This window comes from Bufo bufo, chromosome 3, assembly GCF_905171765.1.
Source record: "Bufo bufo chromosome 3, aBufBuf1.1, whole genome shotgun sequence".
Lineage (NCBI taxonomy): Eukaryota > Metazoa > Chordata > Amphibia > Anura > Bufonidae > Bufo > Bufo bufo.
The window spans coordinates 615830979-615850130 of record NC_053391.1 but is presented as its reverse complement, the minus strand read 5'-3'; the positions used below and the strand labels follow the sequence as shown (position 1 = coordinate 615850130).

Genomic DNA, 19152 nt, shown 5'->3' with positions numbered 1-19152 from the left:
ATCGGAAACAATATCAGAGGGAATGCCATGCAATTTAAGAATATGGTCGACAAAAGCTTGCGCCAACGTTTTAGCATTGGGTAAACCAGGGAAGGGTACGAAATGAGCCATCTTGCTAAAACAGTCCACCACCACCAGGATCACCGACTTCCCTGAGGAACGAGGAAGATCCGTGATAAAGTCCATGGACAGGTGTGTCCAAGGACGGGAAGGTATGGGTAACGGGAGAAGGGGACCTGAAGGCCGTGAACGAGGGACCTTCGCGCGAGCGCACGTCTCACAAGCAGCCACAAAACCCTCCACCGACTTACGAAGAGCCGGTCACCAAAATCTCCGAGCAATGAGATCTACCGCGGCTCTACTCCCGGGGTGACCAGCAAGAACAGTATCATGATGCTCCTTGAAGAGTTTGTGACGTAACTCAGGAGGCACAAACAACTTCCCAGAAGGACAACGGGCAGGTGCCTCAGTCTGGGCAGCCTGGACCTCGGCCTCCAAATCAGAATACAGAGCAGAAACAACTACCCCCTCCGCCAAAATGGGACCCGGGTCCTCGGAGTTTCCTCCTCCCGGAAAACAGCGAGAGAGAGCATCAGCCTTCACATTTTTGATCCCAGGGCGGAATGTAACGACAAAATTGAATCTGGAGAAGAACAGAGACCATCTGGCCTGTCTCGGATTCATACGCTTGGCCGACTCCAAGTACGCCAGATTCTTATGGTCGGTAAAAACGGTGATAGGGTGCCTGCCCCCCTCCAACCAATGGCGCCATTCCTCGAAAGCCAACTTGATGGCCAACAACTCCCTATCTCCCACATCATAGTTTTTCTCTGCCGGGGAGAGTTTATTAGAGAAAAAGGCACAGGGTCTCCATTTGGCAGGAGAAGGGCCCTGGGACAATACCGCACCCACACCCACCTCGGAAGCATCCACCTCAACAATAAAAGGTAAGGAAACATCGGGATGCACCAAGATGGGAGCAGACGCAAAACTCTCTTTAATCTTAGAAAAAGCTGCAAGCGCCTCCTCCGACCAAGAGGAAAAATCCGCCCCCTTTTTTGTCATGTCAGTGAGGGGTTTGACAACAGAGGAATAATTCAAAATGAACTTTCTGTAATAGTTCGCAAAACCCAGAAAGCGCATCAAAGCCTTCTGATTCTCAGGAAGCTCCCACTTAAGCACAGCACGGACCTTCTCCGGATCCATGCGAAAACCAGAAGCAGAGAGGAGAAAACCCAGAAATTGAATCTCCGATACCATAAAAACACATTTCTCCAGCTTGGCGTACAATTTATTTTCCCGCAGAATCCGCAGAACCTGAAAAAGATGATCCTGATGGGTCTGAACATCAGGGGAAAAAATCTAAATATCATCAATATACACCAATACAAATTTCCCCATTAAATGGTAGAAAATATTCTTAACAAAATGCTGAAAGACGGCCGGAGCATTCATCAGGCCGAAAGGCATAACGAGATTCTCGAAATGCCCGTTAGGGGTATTAACCACTTTCCGTCCGCCCATAGGATATAAACGTCCTATGGGTGGAACTCTATTTCTGAAAGCACGTTTTAAAACGTCCTTTCAGAAATAGCAGCTGCACGCTAATCGTGCAGCTGCTGATCGGGTTGCCCGCTGTCAGTGACAGCAGGGCAACCCAGAGAGAAGACAGGGACAGTTCCCAGGTGTCCCTGCCTTCTGGATCGCTGCGTACACAGCGCTCACCGAGCGCTGTGTATGCAGAGCAGGAGGCGCTATGTGCTTCCTGTTCCGGCCCGGCGGTCATGTGACCGCCGTGACTGGAGAGTGCAGAGGCTGTGTGAGGTCTCTCAGAGACCTCGATCAGCCCTGCTCTGAGGCTGTACAGCGCTGGATTGCTGCTGTACAGCCTCTCTAGGGGTGCATTTCTTCTGTAACTGGGGCTACTATGTCAGCCCCAGTTACAGGAGAAATCAACAGTGAAAAAAAAAAGAAAAAGTGAAGTAAATGTCCCCCAGAGGTCTTGTATGACCTTATGGGGGACGAAAAGTGTAAAATAAAAAAATAAAAAATAAAAGGTTGAAAAAAAAAAAAAAAAAAAAAAGTTTCACATGTAAAAAAAAAAAAAAGTCCCCACGTAAGGAATGAAAAAAAAATGTTAAAAATAGAAAAAATAAAATAAAATAGACATATTTGGTATTGCCGCATCTGTAAAAACCAGCTCTATAAAAATATCACATGACCTAACCCCTCGGGTGAACACCGTAAAAAAAACAAAAAAAAAACTGTCAAAACAAGCAATTTTTGTCACCTTGCATCACAAAAGGTGCAACACCAAGTGATCAAAAACGCATATGTCCCAAAAAATGGTACCAATAAAACCGTCACCTCATCCCGCAAAAAATGAGCCCCTACATAAGAAAATCTCTCAAAAAATAAAAAAACTATAGCTCTTAGAACATGGAGACACTAAAACATCATTTTTTTGGTTTCAAAAATGCTATTGTGTTAAAGTGAAACAAATAAAAAAAGTATACATATTAGGTATTGCCGCGTCTGTAAAAACCAGCTCTATAAAAATATCACATGAGCTAACCCCTCGGGTGAACACCGTAAAAAAAAAATAAAAAAAAACTGTCAAAACAAGCAATTTTTGGCACCTTGCATCACAAAAGGTGCAACACCAAGTGATCAAAAACGCGTATGTCCCACAAAATAGTACCAATAAAACCGTCACCTCATCCCGCAAATAATGAGCCCCTACATAAGAAAATCTCTCAAAAAATAAAAAAAATATAGCTCTCAGAACATGGACACATTAAAACATAATTTTTTTGTTTCAAAAATGCTATTATTGTGTAAAACTTTAATAAATGAGAAAAAGTATACATATTAGGTATCGCCACGTCCGTAACAATCTGCTCTATAAAAATGTCACTTGACTGAACCCCTCAGGTGAACGCTGTAAAAATAAATAAATAGAAACTGTGCTAAAACAACCAATTTTTTGGTAACCTTGCCCCATAAAGTGTTATAATGAATGATCAAAAAATCATATGTACCCAAAAATAGTACTAATAAAACTGGCACCTTATCCCCTAGTTTCCAAAATGGGGTCACTTCTTGGGAGTTTCTACTGTAAGGGTGCATCAGGGGGCTTCAAATGGGACATGGCATCTAAAAACCATGTGGAGTTCCTTTTCTTCTGCGCCCTGCCGTGTGCCCATACAGCAGTTTATGACCACATGTTGGGTTATTCTGTAAACCGCAGAATCTGGGTAATAAATATTGAGTTTTGTTTGGCTGTTAACAATCGATGTGTTAAAGAAAAAAATTGATTAAAATGGAAAATCTGCCAAAAAAGTGAAATTTTAAAATTTGATCTCCATTTTCCTTTAATTCTTGTGGAACGCCTAAAGGGTTAACAAAGTTTGTAAAATCGGTTTTGAATACCTTGAGGGGTGTAGTTTCTACAATGGGGTCATTTATGGGGGTATCCACTATGTAGGCCCCACAAAGTGACTTCAGACCTGAACTGGTCCTTAAAAAGTGGGTTTTGGCAATTTTCTTAAAAATTTGAAGAATTGCTTCTAAACTTCTAAGCCTTCTAACGTCCTAAAAAAATAAAATGACATTTCCAAAATGATGCCAACATAAAGTAGACATATGGGGAATGTTAAGTAATAAATATTTTATGAGGTATCACTTTCTGTTTTAAAAGCAGAGAAATTGAAATTTAGAAAATTGCGAATTTTTCAAATTTTTGAGTCAATTTGGGATTTTTTCTTAAATAAAGGTGAAATATTTTGACTAAAATTTATGACTATCATGAAGTACAATGTGTCACGAGAAAACAATCTCTGAATGACTTGGATAAATAAAGGCGTTCCAAAGTTATTACCACATAAAGTGAGATATGTCAGTTTTGCAAAATTTGGCCTGGTCAGGAAGGGGGCAAATGGCCCAGATGGCAGGTGGTTAAAGGCCGTTTTCCATTCATCCCCCTCTCTGACCCTGACTAGGTTGTACGCGCCTCTCAAATCCAATTTGGAAAAAACCTTGGCCCCAACAATTTGGTTGAAGAGGCCCGGGATCAGAGGAAGGGGATAGGGATCGCGAATCGTGATACGATTAAGCTCCCTAAAATCTAGGCAAGGTCTCAGAGAGCCATCTTTTTTTTTTAACAAAAAAAAAACTGCGGCAACAGGTGATTTTGAGGGACGAATATGCCCCTTATCGAGACTTTCAGAGATATAGGTTTGCATTGCGATTCTTTCCGGTTGTGAGAGATTGTAGAGGCGTGCTTTTGGCAGCTTGGCGCCGGGAATGAGGTTAATGGGACAGTCAAACTCCCGGTGAGGAGGTAGCTCCTGAACACCACTCTCGGAAAACACGTCCGAGAAATCAGAGAGAAATGATGGCACAGTTTTAGTAGACACCTCTGCAAAAGTCGCTGTGAGACAATTCTCTCTACAAAAGTCACTCCACTCATTTATTTGCCTTCCTTGCCAATCAATAGTGGGGTTATGTCTAGTGAGCCAGGGTAACCCCAAAACTAGAGGAGAAGGCAATCCGTTAAGGACAAAACAAGAAATATCCTCCACATGAGTGTCACCTACAGCTAACCGGATATTGTGAATAATGCCCTTCAGGGATCTCTGTAAGAGTGGAGCAGAGTCAATAGCAAAAACAGGTATATCCTTTTCTAATGTGCAAACCTGAAAACCATGCATGGCTACAAATTGAGTGTCAATAAGATTGACGGCCGCTCCACTATCGACAAAAATTTCACAAGAAACGACTTTGCTCTCTAGCGCCACCTTGGCAGAAAGGAGAAAACGGGAACTGCAGGTCAGAGGAAAAGCATCAATTCCTACATCAACTTTGCCCAAAGTAGCAGATGAAGCTTAGTTTGATGATTTACCTTTTGAGGTTTTTCTCTTATTATCACTCTTAGTACAGTTCATGAATTTCCTAGACGGACAAACATTTGCCAAATGACCTATGCCCCCACAACAAAAACACACCATTCTCTGAGGATTAAATCCTCCTTTATCAGGGGCAAGTCGACCTAGCTGCATGGGCTCCTCCTCAGAGGGGACCGAGACAGGATGAGGCCCCTGCACACTGAATGAGTCCGCACCACTGCCCCTAGACTGACAATGGCTGGACAGAGAGGTCTCGTTTCTTTCTCTTAGACGCCTGTCAAGGCGTACCGCCAATGACATGGCAGACTCTAAGGACGTTGGTCTCTCATGGAAAGCAAACGCATCTTTCAATCTCTCTGAGAGACCATGACAGAACTGACTCCGGAGTGCAGCATCATTCCAACCTGAATCAGCTGCCCATCTCCAAAATTCAGAACAGTAAAGCTCCGCAGACAGTTTGTTCTGGCATAAAAAACGTAAGTTGGATTCAGCCAGAGCAACACGATCCGGGTCATCATATATCTGCCCCAGGGCCACAAAAAATCTTTCCACAGATCGAAGGGAGGGATCCCCCGATGGCAGCGAAAAAGCCCAAGTCTGAGCATTACCCCTGAGCAGGGAGATGACAATCCTCACCCTCTGCTCCTCATTACCAGAGGAATGGGGACACAAGCAAAAATTGAGTTTGCATGCCTCTCTGAAGCTAACAAAATTCTCAATGCCCCCGGAGAACGTTTCCGAAAGTGAGACCTTTGGCTCGCAACAGACTCCATGGGCTGGAGCATAGCCCAATGCATGAAGCTGAGTCATAGATTGACGGAGATCCACTACCTCCAAAGAAAGACCCTGCATACGGTCAACCAGGTTAGAAAGTGGATCCATGTCAAAAAGGACGGTTATGGTGGATTATAGTGTCACGTCTGTATGTGAGCAACAAGAGCATACACAGTGAATAAGCTACTGACCGGACCCAAACTAGGGAGGATAAAGGGTGACCCCTGTCAGACCCTAAAAGCTCTCCCTATGCTGCTAAGCACATGTCCAGATCCAAATGGTGGATCGAGACATACCCGCGTACCTAAGGCTGATGACCACTGTAACCCCTACAATAGTGGAAGGGGCACGGCCACCGGTGCCCTGCTCAGAATATGGACGGAACCGGGGTCGCCTCGGATCCAGTCAGCAAACAAACAGAAACACACAATGTCTGCACACTTAACTGAAGGAGCTGCAGCAGCAGTGAAAACAGATCCAAAGTCAGCAGACACTATCCGAAGTACTTGCTTCAGCAGAACTCAGGTCCATAGAAAGATATCACACAAGTGAAGATACTCAAGCGAGAGATACAGCTCAAATGAAAAGTATAATCCACACCCTACAAAGGAGGAGGGGTGATTTAAAGGCAGAGAAATCAAACACAGGAGGGACAGCTGGGAGGAAGTAAAGACCTCAACACAGGGGCGGAGAAACAGAGCAGAGGGAACTCCTCCAAGCTCTAGTAGTGACATCATCCCAGGGGTGGAGAAACAGAGCTGTGAAAACGTCTCAAAGCTCTGGTAGTGACAGGTAGAGTCCGAATTTGGCGTAAACAGAATGAGAACATGTATCCATCCTCTGATGGCTACTTCCAGCAGGATAATGCACCATGTCACAAAGCTCGAATCATTTCAAATTGGTTTCTTGAACATGACAATGAGTTCACTGTACTAAAATGGCCCCCACAGTCACTAGATCTCAACCCAATAGAGCATCTTTGGGTTGTGGTGGAACGGGAGCTTCGTGTCCTGGATGTGCATCCCTCAAATCTCCATCAACTGCAAGATGCTATCCTATCAATATGGGCCAACATTTCTAAAGAATGCTATCAGCACCTTGTTGAATCAATGCCACGTAGAATTAAGGCAGTTCTGAAGGCAAAAGGGGGTCCAACACTGTATTAGTATGGTGTTCCTAATAATTCTTTAGGTGAGTATATATATATATATATATATATATATACTCCAAATGAGCATTACTGAGCTATGAAGCAGTTTCTGGAGAAACTTTTTGGAGAATTTTGCTCAATGATATATCAGGCTTAACCACTTGCCATCTGGGCCATTTGCCCCCTTCCTGACCAGGCCTAATTTAGCAAAACTGACATATCTCACTTTATGTGGTAATAACTTTGGAACGCCTTTACTTATCCAAGTCATTCAGAGATTGTTTTCTCATGACACATTGTACTTCATGATAGTCATAAATTTGAGTCAAAATATTTCACCTTTATTTATGAAAAAATCCCAAATTTACCACAAATTTGGAAAAATTCGCAATTTTCTAAATTTCAATTTCTCTGCTTTTAAAACAGAAAGTGATACCTCATAAAATATTTATTACTTAACATTCCCCAAATGTCTACTTTATGTTGGCATTATTTTGGAAATGTCATTTTATTTTTTTAGGACATTAGAAGGCTTAGAAATTTAGAAGCAATTCTTCAAATTTTTAAGAAACCCACTTTTTAAGGACCAGTTCAGGTCTGAAGTCACTTTGTGGGGCCTACATAGTGGATACCCCAATAAATGACCCCATTGTAGAAACCACACCCCTCAAGTTACTTAAAACCGATTTTACAAACTTTGTTAACCCTTTAGGCCTTCCACAAGAATTAAAGGAAAATGAAGATCAAATTTATAAATTTCACTTTTTTGGCAGATTTTCCATTTTAATCCATTTTCTTCTTTAACACATCGATGGTTAACAGCCAAACAAAACTCAATATTTATTACCCAGATTCTGTGGTTTACAGAAACACCCCACATGTGGTCATAAACTGATGTATGGGCACACAGCAGGGCGCAGAAGAAAAGGAACTCCACATGGTTGTGGAGCCTGGTGCTCTGACCTCAGCTGCTGGACTGCAGGAGCTCCCAGGACCCTCTTATTAAAGCACCTGTTCTTGGGGGGAGCAGACCAGGGCTGCTACTAAAGGAATCTGTAAAGGAGAAAAAACTTTGCTGGTCGGTATCAGGATTGATATTGGAGATGTACCGGTGACATTGTCGAATCTCCATGGAATCTTCCTGTGAGTGAAACGCCTGCCTGTGGAAACCTAGCGTGGACCCATACATATGTACGTTGGTTGTTTTTCTGGAGAAGGGACTTACTCCAATTTTTGGGACTGCTGCTTCACCTGTTCCTGATATCACACAGAAATTCTCTTTGAGTCTTACATGGTTTTTAGATGCCATGTCCCATTTGAAGCCCCCCTGATGCACCCTTACAGTAGAAACTCCCAAGAAGTGATCCCATTTTGGAAACTAGGGGATAAGGTGCCAGTTTTATTGGTACTATTTTTGGGTACATATGATTTTTTGATCATTAATTATAAGGCCCCTTTCACACGGGCGAGTATTCCGCGCGGATGCGATGCGTGAGTTGAACACATTGCACCCGCACTGAATACCGACCCACTCATTTCTAGGGGGCTGTTCACATGAGCGGTGATTTTCACGCATCACTTGTGCGTTGCGTGAAAATCGCAGCATGCTCTATATTCTGCATTTTTCACGCAACGCAGGCCCCATAGAAGTGAATGGGGTTGCGTGAAAATCGCAAGCATCCGCAAGCAAGTGCGGATGTGGTGCGATTTTCACGCACGGTTGCTAGGAGACGATCGGGATGGAGACCTGATCATTATTATTTTCCCTTATAACATGGTTATAAGGGAAAATAATAGCATGTGATGACCGGAGTGACGTCACCACAGGTCCTTTACAGGTCCTTTACCTGTAATGAATGCTCGCCACAGGTCCTGTTCAGCAAAGGAGACAGAAGGAGATGCCGGGCTGCGCGATCAAGTGGACTAAGGTGAGTTAAATTATTTTTATTTATTTTTTTAACCCCTCCAGCGCTATTTTACTATGCATTCTGTATTCAGAATGCTATTATTTTCCCTTATAACTATGTTATAAGGGAAAATAATACAATCTACAGAACACCGATCCCAAGCCCGAACTTCTGTGAAGAAGTTCGGGTTTGGGTACCAAACATGCGCGATTTTTCTCACGCGAGTGCAAAACGCATTACAACGCACTCGCACATTTTCCCGCAACGCCCGTGTGAAAGAGGCCTAACACTTTAAGGGACAAGGTGACCAAAAAATTGGTTGTTTTAGCACAGTTTTTATTTAGTTCACCTGAGGGGTTCAGTCAAGTGACATTTTTATAGAGCAGATTGTTACGGACGTGGCGATACCTAATATGTATACTTTTTCTTATTTATTAAAATTTTACACAATAATAGCATTTTTGAAACAAAAAAAATATGTTTTAATGTGTCCATGTTCTGGGACATACGCCTTTTTGATTACTTGGTGTTGCACTTTTTGTGATGTAAGGTGACAAAAATTGCTTGTTTTGACACAGTTTTTATTTTTTACGGTGTTCACCCGAGGGGTTAGGTCATGTGATGTTTTTATAGAGCTGTTTTTTACGGATGCGGAAATACCTAATATGTATACTTTTTTTTTAATTTCACTTTAACACAATAATAGCATTTTTAAAACCAAAAATGCTGTTCTAAGAGCTATAGTTTTTTTATTTTTTGAGAGATTTTCTTATGTAGGGGCTCATTTTTTGCGGGATGAGGTGACGGTTTTATTGGTACCATTTTGTGGGACATGCGCCTTTTTGATCACTTGGTGTTGCACTTTTTGTGATGTAAGGTGACAAAAATTGCTTGTTTTGACACAGTTTTTATTTTTTATTTTTTACGGTGTTCACCCGAGGGGTTAGGTCATGTGATGTTTTTATAGAGCTGGTTTTTACGGACGCGGCAATACCTAATATGTATACTTTTTTTTTTATTATTTCACTTTAACACAATAATAGCATTTTTGAAACCAAAAAAATGATGTTTTAGTGTCTCCATGTTCTAAGAGCTATAGTTTTTTTTATTTTTTGAGAGATTTTTTTATGATGGGGCTCATTTTTTGCGGGATGAGGTGACGGTTTTGTGGGACATATGCCTTTTTGATCACTTGGTGTTCCACTTTTTGTGATGTAAGGTGACAAAACTGGCTTTTTTTGACAGTTATTTATTTTATTTTTTTATGGTGTTTATTGGACTGGGTCGATTATGTGATATCTTTATAGAGCCGACCGTCACGGACGCGGCAATACCAAATATGTCTATTTTATTTTATTTTTTCTATTTTGAAATTATTATTTTTTATTCCTTACTTGGGGAATTTTTTTTTTTTTACATGTGAAAACTAGAATTTTTTTTTTACATTTTTAAAAAAAAAAAATTATTTTACACTTTGCGTCCCCCATAAGGTCATACAAGGCCTCTGGGGGACATTTTTTTTTTCACTTGATTTCTCCTGTAACTGGGGCTGACATAGTAGCCCCAGTTACAGGAGAAATGCACCGCCCAGAGAGGCTGTACAGCGCAATACAGCGCTGTACAGCCTCAGTGCAGGGCTGATCGAGGTCTCTGAAAGACCTCACTGCACTCACCCTTCTCTGGCGATCACATGTCCTGGAGATCATGCTGATTGGTCTCCAGGTGAAAACCAGCTACTGGGGAATCCTGGTGGAGTGTAAATGTACCGATCTCCCTCTCCTGCCAGCGCTAATGAGAGGGAGACGGTACAAGCCTTTCTGAGCGCTGTAACTGGAAATTACAGCGCTCACAACACATGCTCTGGAGACAATGCTGATTTGTCTCCAGTGAAAAGAGCCACTGGGGGATCGCTGGTGGGGTGTGAATGTACCGATCTCCCTCTCCTGACAGCGCTACAGAGAGGGAGACGGTAACCATTTCTGAGCGCTGTAACTGGAAATTACAGCGCTCACATGCCCCAGAGACCATGCTGATCAGTCTCCAGGGCTTACAGTTTAGCATTGCGATCGCGATGCCTGGTTTAAATACCGATCTCCCTCTCTGACTGGCAGTAATGAGAGGGAGATGGTACATGCATTTGTGATCGCTCTGATTGCTTGTCAGAGCGATCAAAAGCCCGGAGACCAGCAAAAAAGGTCTCAGGGTAAAGCTGGCCTGTCTTGGCTGTCAGGAGGGAGCTCAGTCACGGAGCACAGGGGGGAAAGCTGCAGGACGTTTTAGAACGTGCTTTCAGAAATAGAGATCCACCTCCCGGATGTTTATAGTCAATGGGCAGACGGGAGGTGGTTAAGATTTTATTTGTATGTATAAATCCCAAAAATAATAATAATTAAAACCTTGGCAGACAAAACTACTCAGTAGTTGAGGTGATGCGGACACCATGCTTGTAGATGATAATATAAAGTGAAATTATAGTGAGAATTCATGGAATAATGTCCAGTGGGACGAGAAGTGTGTAATTCAGTGAAGGAATTCACATCTGCTTGGGACAAACCCAAAAGTATTCTAAGTATGAAAAAATTCAAGAAGAGAACATGGTGTGAATTTCCACAAATGTTTGGAAAGTAGAACTAAGGGAAGTCCCACCCAGGTCCCATCTGGCTTCAATATCAATATTAATTGCATATGACATAGTGTGGAGAATAACAGATAACATTTCTCACAGCAGAATATAAAGAACAAATAACAAATATGGGGGGGGGGGTTGTATGTACCAAAATATATATTGTATTCATGTACAGTACCTAGGTGAGATATGTGTACTGCATACATGGATAATGTATTTAGTGTGAGGTTCTTAGTTAATTTGTAAAATGGAATTCAGTGGTTGGGGTGTTCTGAGTAAGTAGGAACCATATACAGAGATGCCTGTATACCAAAATGATAATATAATTTACAGGAGTTTTCCAGTGCGATACTTAAAAAAGCATTAGGAACATTTGAAATTCAAATAGAAGCATTACTCACCTCCACCAATCCCTCGCTACTGCTGTTAGGATGCTACTTCATTCCCCATTGCTCCCTACTTAATGCCCCGATTCAACACACTGGAAGGCCTCCTCAGCCAATCACTAGCCGAGGCAGGTTACCGCTAAGGGAAATGATTGGCTGAATAGTTCTTTCCTGGCATTTCTCGTTTGCCCAGCTTGGACAAAAAGTGGAGGACAGTGAGGACCAGTGGAGGTGAGTTATGTTTACTTTTTATTTATAACCCATTGTGACCCGTTTAAAAAATAAAAAAATAAAAAAAACAACATCTAATAAAGTATATTAAAAAATAATAGGCACACCTCTTAATGAAACTGACAAGGTTGACACCTAATGATATTTCACCAAATTTATTAAATAAGAAACTGATTTAATATATTTGGTGAAACATCATTCGTCAACCTAATCATTAAGAAGTGTGCCTATAATTTTTATATACTTTATTAAATCACCTATATTGGCTTGATTGAGCTTTTAGATACAGCACCCCTTTTTTGCCCATAGTCTGATTGGGTGAGCAGGGGTGCAGCTAAAGGCTCATGGGCCCTGGTGCAACAGTTCAGCTTGGGCCCCCCTTCACTCTGCATTGGTGTACCTAACTTTTCCGCTGCCCGAGGCAAATTCTCAACCTAACCCCTTCCCTCCAGTCCTACTGTTAAAGGGGTTGTCCTCTTTTTTTACTACTGATGACCTATCCTTAGAATAGGTCATCAATATCAGAACGCCTGGGGTCCTCCGGCACCCCCAACGATCAACTGTTTGAAGAGAGGGCAGCGCCCATATGAGAGCTGCTTTCTCTATTCTATTCACCTGCTCACTGTAGCATTTGCAGTGATGAGCAGGTAAACAGAGCAGAGAAGGCAGCGCTCATACAAAAAAAAAGCGGACAACCCCTTTAAAGACATACTTGGAAAACATTACATACAGTGCTACAGAACATACAGGGTCATACAGAGCTACATATGTACCTCTTCCATTCAGTGATGTCTCCTCTCTGATGTAGATATTCTCTTTCCTCTTCTTCTCCTGTTAGACCAGACCACCATGGTGACTTCTTTCAGCTGCACCTCGTCTCTGCAGAGTTTAACAAACCGACATCTTATTTTCCTACTTTTCCATCATCCTCCCACCTTCTCAACACCCCATCCTGCCACCCCCAACACTGTGTCCACTGTGCTTCCCAATACTTTCCTGCAGAAACAGTCTCCCTGAAAATACTAGTACCACACAGATAGTGTCAGTACAAAAACACCCCTTTATATTGTGCGCTAGTACAAAAAAATCCCCCCTTCCTTTCAGATCGGACCCCGATATAAAACCCTAAATGAGATCCCACCATCTCAGACCAAACCCCCTTTAGACCTCTATGTCAGACCCCATATAAGACCCCAGTTTTAAACCTCAGATCAGACCCCCATTAGAACTCCATGTAAGACCCCGACCCAATATCAGACCTCAGATAAGACCCCCATTAGACATCCAGACCCCCAAATCAGACCTCCAGACCCACACATCAGACCTCAGACCTGTTGTGCATTTTCATACGTATACAATATTATCTAATGACATTATAACCAAAATGAATGCTCATCTCATTGCCTTTAAGAATAAAATCAGCCTGAACCAAAGTTCTATTATGTGGCTGAAGAAGTCAAGATGAGTTCATGGCAAGCTCAGTTTATATAAAAATAATTGTGAACATAAACGGACATTGTATTTAAAAGTTATTGCTAAGGATATGGATTTATCTATGGGGAGTATACCAACTTCCTAAGACATGTCTGTCTGGAGGGAACAAGGTTGTTTCATGGATAAGCCATGACATGATAAGGGTTCATATCCTTGAGGCACACCTGCTGTATGAGGTTCAATTTATATATTCATAATTATATTATATATATCTCTGTATGGTATATTTAGTCTACAACATATGTTAATCAATAATTCATATAATGTATTATCTATGTGTAACAATGTATCAATTTATATATATGTTATACCATGTATTTATCATTTAGAAGGTATTGTAGAAGGTACAGAAACATTGAAGTAAGTTTATGTTAATTGGATTTCTGAGAAGAGTAAATGTTATTTCAAAACAATAGTTATTCATGGATGTAGATAAGTGAAATGTATAAATTCCGATGCCAAGCATCAAAGCCGTTATATAAAATTTTCATCAAGTCAACCTATATTTCAAAAAGACAGGAGAAGACAGCCAACTCCAACAAGTCCAGGATATAGGTAATTAAAAGTGTCAGGAAAAGACCTTCCTTAATGTTAAAAGGTCAGAAGGGTCATGTGAATGTATTATTAGATATTTAGTTTTAATGCTTAAACATTGTGATGTTCATCTGCAGTACCGCAGTGCCATCTGGAGGCAGATGGACAATATTATATTATTTCATTATTTGTTCTATACCATATTAGGAGTTAATATGACATCATGGTGTTATTAGCATGCGAATACACCCACCTTATGTGATTGGGAATCCCTAATCTAAAGGGGATGATTCTTAGATAAGGGGGGTGGGATAATTACTCATGTGCAGAGCAGCAAGAGAGATCCAAAGATCCATATAGATCCATAAATCCATATTAAGCCATTGATCCATTCATTCAATCAAAAATAAAACTTTACCAGAAGAAACTTGGATTATTTTTTTGGATTACTAGGAAAGTTCTTCAGAACTGGTCCCATCTGAACTCTGTCTACCTTTGACCCGGTAACGTATATTTTGTTTACTACTCGTGATATTAATAAGATATTTCTCTCGGTATATAGCCAAGAGTTCCCATACTGTGGGAATATATAGTGTTAGGCGCCTCCATAATGCTGATTATTCTCTTAGCAAAGATGCATATTGTTAATGGAAGATCTGACATTATTTGAAAAGAGGACTAAAACCTTGGAAAGTTATCTTCCATAGTCTGATTGCCGAGCTGAATATTCTATCATATTAATATCATATATTTTTGATTGGTCATAGGAAAACAGAGTCAAGGGATAACAGTTATTTTCCTGTATAATCCGTGTTTTATTGCTATAGCCTGTTTGATAAACAGAAGATCCTAAGTTTCTCTTGGTATATGAGTCCGTTTGTTAAAAGTATGACACTGGTTGTCATAAATCACTAAATCATACTGTGCTGATCAGATAGGGGTGTGTTAACACCACCGTGTGGTACATTTTGGGTATTATTTTGTAACTTCATCATTTGTTTTGCAATTGTATTGATTTTTATATTCTTTGTTTTTATAATAAACGATTATATATTTTTGCATATATAATTGTCCCTTTGTTTCACTGCTTGCACAAATCAAATTAAGATACTTGATAAAAAGAACTTAGAGACGTGTTTATGTCCGCCAGAAGGATAATATAATTTTTATAGTTTTTTTTATCCTCTCTTTTATATGAAGATTCTTTTTATATAGAAGATATATGACAGACCAAACCCCCATATCAGACCTCCAGACTCCCACTAGACCTCCAGACCCCCATATCTGACCCCCATTAGACCTCCATACCCCCATATTTGACCCCCATTAGACCTCCATACCCCCAATTAGACACCCATTAGACCTCTCTAGTCCCCTATTAGACCTCTCCAGACCCCCCAGTCAGACCTCCAGACCCTCCAGACAGACTTCCAGACTCCCCATTCAGACCACCAGACCCCCCAGTCAGACCTCCAGACCCCCCCATTGGACCACTCCATACCCCCAGTCATACCTACTGACCTCCCCAGTTATACCTCCTGACCCCCATAGTCAGATCTCCTGACCCCCCCAGTCAGACCTCCAGAGCCCCCCAGTCAGACCTTCAGACCCCCCATAGACCACTCCAGACCCCAATTAGACCTCTCCAGACCCCCCCCCCCCATTAGACCTCCATATCAGACCTCAGATCAGACTGTAAAATAATAAAGTAACTTACCTCTCCTGCCGGCACTCTCCCTGTCCTGGTTGTCTTCTCTTCTCAGGGCCGGCGCTGCAGTCACCTGACCTCCTGCAGCTTCAGGTCAGAGTGCTCTCTGTACGTCCTGACGCTGCAGGCAGCTAGGACACAGCAGCGCGGGCCCTGGGAAGAGCGAGCAGGAGGAGGGGCAAGTACTGTACAGTACTCACAGTGCTTCTCTCCCCCTCCTCCTGCATGCAGACTACTGAGCGCCTCCATTATGGAAGCGCTCACTAGTATTCCGCTGTGACCCCTATAGTTACGCCAGTGCAGGTGAGCCATTTAACTATTGTATAAAAAATCATCTACCTGGAAAACCCTTTTAAAGAGGTTTCAGGTATTAATAGAGGAATCTGGCTGCTAAGAAAAGCTGTGCTCCCGCTGGTCACCTTGTAGTCACAGCTGCTATGTCCTCACTTTAACCACATTTAACCATCATTATTATATGAACATCAGCTGCCAGAGATAATTCAGTGTGCCGCAAGCAGATAAACCAAAATATACATAGGAAAATTGCTATTTGAGCCCTGTAAGGTTTATATTTCTGTTGCTATACTTTGTCTCTGGAATAAAAAAGTGAGAAAAAGCTCTGAATACCTTTCTAGCATGATGTTCTATATATAAGATAATACTAATGACTATTACTGTAAGGAAATACTATGGTCACATTCCAGAACCACAACCAGCAAACCCAGAAACTGCTACCAGTCTTCCTTAACCCATTTGGGTGGTAGTAAGTTACGACTACCCTTAGGCTCTGTACCACAGCTTGCTGCAATTCCAGATGGACTTGGCTGCTAGGGACCCAGGTTACGTCTGCGGAGTAAGGTAGGAGTAAACTGCTGCAAGTTTCCCAGAAGCAGACCTACCGGAATGACCGGGGTGAAAAGAGTTGTAGACAAGCCAAGCAGGGTGAAAACCAGATGAGACAGGGTTAATCCAGAAACTAGCCATGATCAGTATAAGGTACAAAAAAACAGAGGTACTCATATGAGTAATTTAAAAAGTGAAAACCTGACATCTTACAGGGCATGGCAGTTTCACAAACTTAGAACCAGCCATGTACCTCATATGGATCCAGAGATCTGCCCATTTGTTAGCTCTGCTAGATTTATTTCAAGCTGGCAGCTCAGGGGCACACCCTTTCTGTTGCAGCAGGACTGAGCATATATGTCTACCTTATTGAGCAGGAGAGAGAATTTAGAAAAAGTGCAAACATCAGGTGGCGCTATACAGATAGAGTTCAGTGAATAACTCAGTGGCTATACTAACATTTTAATCACATGCAACCACAAAAGTATCCAGATCCAGGTGCTGGTTTCAAAAATGTAGAATATTTTTTATGGGTCAACCACTTTAAAGCTGTCACCACTCCTGGCATGCCTGTTTCAATAGCTTCATGCATACCCCATGTACTAACAATTCTGGAACATCTAGTCCTATGGCTCTATGTTGCGCCATTCCTGTATTATTTCTACTAGAAGTTATGACTGGATTGCTAGCAGTCTGCAGTAAGGGTACAGAGGGGTGGTAACCAGTTGGGGTGTGTCCCTGCACAGTCTGACTCTATCAGTCAGTGCTGCCATTGTCAGACTGTGCAGAAACACCCTCCCTAACTGGTAACACCCCTCTTTACCCTTACTGCAGACTGCTAGCAATTCATTCCTAACTTCTAGTAGAAATAATAGAGGAATGGCACAACATAGAGCCATAAGAATAGATGTTCCAGAATTGTTATTACATGGGGAATGCATGTAGCTATTAAAACAGGCATGTCAGGAGTGGTGACAGGTCCTCTTTAAAGGGGTTTTGCCACTTCAGCAAATAGCATTTATTATGTAAAGGAAGTTAATTCAAGGCACTTACTAATTTATTATTGTGATTGTCCATATTGCTTCCTTTGCTGGCTAGATTAATTTTTCCATCACATTATACACTGCTTGTTTCCATAGGCATGCACATGGGGTGTGCCGGGTGTGCCTGGGCACACCCTAATCAAGCCTGCTGGCTGGCGAATACTAATGAGCGCTTCCATTTTAGTAGCGCTCATTAGTACCGGAGGACCAGGAAGCGGTGAACGCTATGTACTTACCGCTTCCTGGTCCTTGGCTGTCGGCTGTGCAGGGCTGCGCACAGCGTGAGGCACTTTGTGACGTCATGCTGTGTGTGCCAGTTCAAAGCACAGCCGACAGCAGGAGGAAGAGGATCGCGGACGGCGACGAGCGGCGGCGTCCAGGAGCAGAGAGGTAAGTGTTTTTTTTATTTTATAAAAAAAGGGGGCTAATGAGGCATATGGGGGCTAATGAGGCATAATGAGGACTAATGAGGTTCAACGGGGGCTAATGAGGCATAATGGGGGCTAATGGGGCATAATGGGGCTAATGAGGCATAACAGGGGCTAATGAGGCATAACGGGGGCTAATTAGGCATAATGGGGGTTAATGAGGCATAAGGGCTGATAATGCGGGCTAATGGCATAAATGCTATATATATATATATATATATATATACACACACACCTAAAGAATTATTAGGAACACCTGTTCTATTTCTCATTAATGCAATTATCTAGTCAACCAATCACATGGCAGTTGCTTCAATACATTTAGGGGGGTGCTCCTGGTCAAGACAATCTCCTGAACTCCAAACTGAATGTCAGAATGGGAAAGAAAGGTGATTTAAGCAATTTTGAGCGTGGCATGGTTGTTGGTGCCAGACGGGCCGGTCTGACTATTTCACAATCTGCTCAGTTACTGGGATTTTCACGCACAACCATTTCTAGGGTTTACAAAGAATGGTGTGAAAAGGGAAAAACATCCAGTATGCGGCAGTCCTGTGGGCAAAAGTGCCTTGTGGATGCTAGAGGTCAGAGGAGAATGGGCCGACTGATTCAAGCTGATAGAAGAGCAACGTTGACTGAAATAACCACTCGTTACAACCGAGGTATGCAGCAAAGCATTTGTGAAGCCACAACACGCACAACCTTGAGGCGGATGGGCTACAACAGCAGAAGACCCCACCGGGTACCACTCATCTCCACTACAAATAGGAAAAAGAGGCTACAATTTGCACGAGCTCACCAAAATTGGACTGTTGAAGACTGGAAAATGTTGCCTGGTCTGATGAGTCTCGATTTCTGTTGAGACATTCAAATGGTAGAGTCCGAATTTGGCGTAAACAGAATGAGAACATGTATCCATCCTCTGATGGCTACTTCCAGCAGGATAATGCACCATGTCACAAAGCTCGAATCATTTCAAATTGGTTTCTTGAACATGACAATGAGTTCACTGTACTAAAATGGCCCCCACAGTCACCAGATCTCAACCCAATAGAGCATCTTTGGGATGTGGTGGAACGGGAGCTTCGTGCCCTGGATGTGCATCCCTCAAATCTCCATCACCT

General features: G+C 42.2%; 1 long non-coding RNA gene across 1 annotated transcript; it reads left to right on the top strand.

Moving 5' to 3' along the window:
* The first annotated feature begins 1062 nt into the window (after positions 1–1062).
* On the top strand, positions 1063–17072 carry LOC120993912. The gene is made up of 3 exons (XR_005777328.1): positions 1063–1076; positions 16549–16556; positions 16945–17072. It is a non-coding gene; the product is annotated as an uncharacterized LOC120993912 (long non-coding RNA).
* The last annotated feature ends 2080 nt before the right edge of the window (positions 17073–19152 follow it).